We start from the raw sequence: 2,230 nt of genomic DNA, 5'->3' as shown, positions 1-2,230 counted from the left end.
TTAAGTATAGTCTGGCCCAGGAGTGTGAAGGTGAACGGAAAGGCTGGAGCAACGAACCGCCCTTGCTGTCTCTGCCTTGTCGGTTCCCCTCTTCCCACTGGGATTCTCTGCCTCTAACCCTTTTACAGGGGCTGAGTCACTGACTTACTGGTGTTCTTCCATGCCGTCCATGGGAGGGGTGTGTCACTTGAGTAGGTTGAGCCACTGACGTGGTCTTCCTGTCTGGGTTGGCGCCCCCCCTTTGGGTTGTGCCGTGGCGGAGATCTTTGTGGGCTATACTCGGCCTTGTCTTCGGACGGTAAGTTGGTGGTTGTAGATATCCCTCTAGTGGTGTGGGGGCTGTGCTTTGGCAAAGTGGGTGGGGTTATATCCTGCCTGTTTGGCCCTGTCCGGGGGTATCATCGGATGGGGCCACAGTGTCTTCTGATCCCTCCTGTCTCAGCCTCCAGTATTTATGCTGCAGTAGTTTATGTGTCGGGGGGCTAGGGTCAGTCTGTTACATCTGGAGTATTCTCGTCTTATCCGGTGTCCTGTGTGAATGTAAATATGCTCTCTCTAATTCTCTCTTTCTCTCTTTCTTTCTTTCTCTCGGAGGACCTGAGCCCTAGGACCATGCCTCAGGACTACCTGGCATGATGACTCCTTGCTGTCCCCAGTCCACCTGGCCATGCTGCTGCTCCAGTTTCAACTGTTCTGCCTGCGGCTACGGAACCCTGACCTGTTCACCGGACGTGCTTGTTGCACCCTCGACAATTACTATGATTATTATTATTTGACCATGCTGGTCATTTACGAACATTTTAACATCTTGACCATGTTCTGTTATAATATCCACCCGGCACAGCCAGAAGAGGACTGGCCACCCCTCATAGCCTGGTTCCTCTCTAGGTTTCTTCCTAGGTTTTTGGCCTTTCTCAGGAGTTTTTCCTAGGGAGTTTTTCCCAGCCACCGTGCTTCTTTCACATGCATTGCTTGCTGTTTGGGGTTTTAGGCTGGGTTTCTGTACAGCACTTTGAGATTTCAGCTGATGTACGAAGGGCTATATAAATAAATTTGATTTGATTTGATTTAGACAGCCGCCTATGCTTTTTAATGTGGCATAAACAACCAGTCACAATGTTACCATCCGATTGTCAAACAATCACTTAACAAAAGGCACCTCTGTAGGTAGGTTCCCCTGCACATTTGTTCACTCACTAAATTATTTCAGCATCCGAGCCCCAACAGTGCACTGTGCATCCGCAATCTGATGAATGGAAAGAGACATCGGTTATAAAACACCTACATGTATTGTACTGACATTCTGTGATTGTCATTAGGCCTATACTTGTAGCCTGAATTGATGCATCCACTGTTGTCCAAGCGCACCTTGGTCTCGGCCACTCATCTCCGCCTTGACAAAATGGAAGTGTTCTCCTTAAACCACAACGCAATTTGGAGTGTATACCACCCGGTTCTCTGTCAATTCGCAAAATCTTCATGCTGCTTACATGCAAAAATGTTAAATAATGGTGTAATCGCAAATAGTTTTGGGGGCATGTTGTGTGATTGGCTCACGTTTTACCCGTACGGCAGTACCTGACCATATCGCCTTACTTTCACCCCAGGTTACAGTTCATATAAGGAAAGCAGTGAATTGAAATAAATGAATTAGGCCCTAATCTATGGATTTCACATGACTGGGAAAAAGGTAGGGGCGTGGATCAGAAGACCAGTCGGTATCTGGTGTAACACATCTCCTTCACAAAGAGTTGATCAGGCTGTTGATGGTGGCCTGTGGAATATTGTCCTACTCCAACGGCTGTGCGAAGTTGCTGGATATTGTCGGGAACCGAAACACTCTGTTGTACACGTCGATCCAGAGCATCCCAAGCTTGCTGAATGGGTGACGTCTGGTGAGTATGCAGGCCATAGAAGAACTGGGACATTTTCAGCTTCCAGGAATTGTGTACAGATCCTTGTGACATGGGTCCGTGCATTATCATGCTGAAACATCAGGTGATGTCGGTGGATGAATGGAACAACGGGCCACAGGATCTCGTCATGGTATCTCTGTGCATTCAAACTGCCATCGATAAAATGCAATCGTGTTCGTTGTCCGTAGCTTATGCCTGCCCATACAATAACCCCACCATGGGACACTCTGTTCACAATGGTTGACATCAGCAAACCGCTTGCCCACACGATGCCATAGATGCTGTCTGCCATCTGCCCGGTACAGTTGTGAAGA

Source organism: Salmo trutta, chromosome 30, assembly GCF_901001165.1.
Source record: "Salmo trutta chromosome 30, fSalTru1.1, whole genome shotgun sequence".
NCBI classification, from domain to species: Eukaryota; Metazoa; Chordata; class Actinopteri; order Salmoniformes; family Salmonidae; genus Salmo; species Salmo trutta.
The sequence above is the reverse complement of the archived record's forward strand: the minus strand, read 5'-3'. Positions refer to the sequence as shown.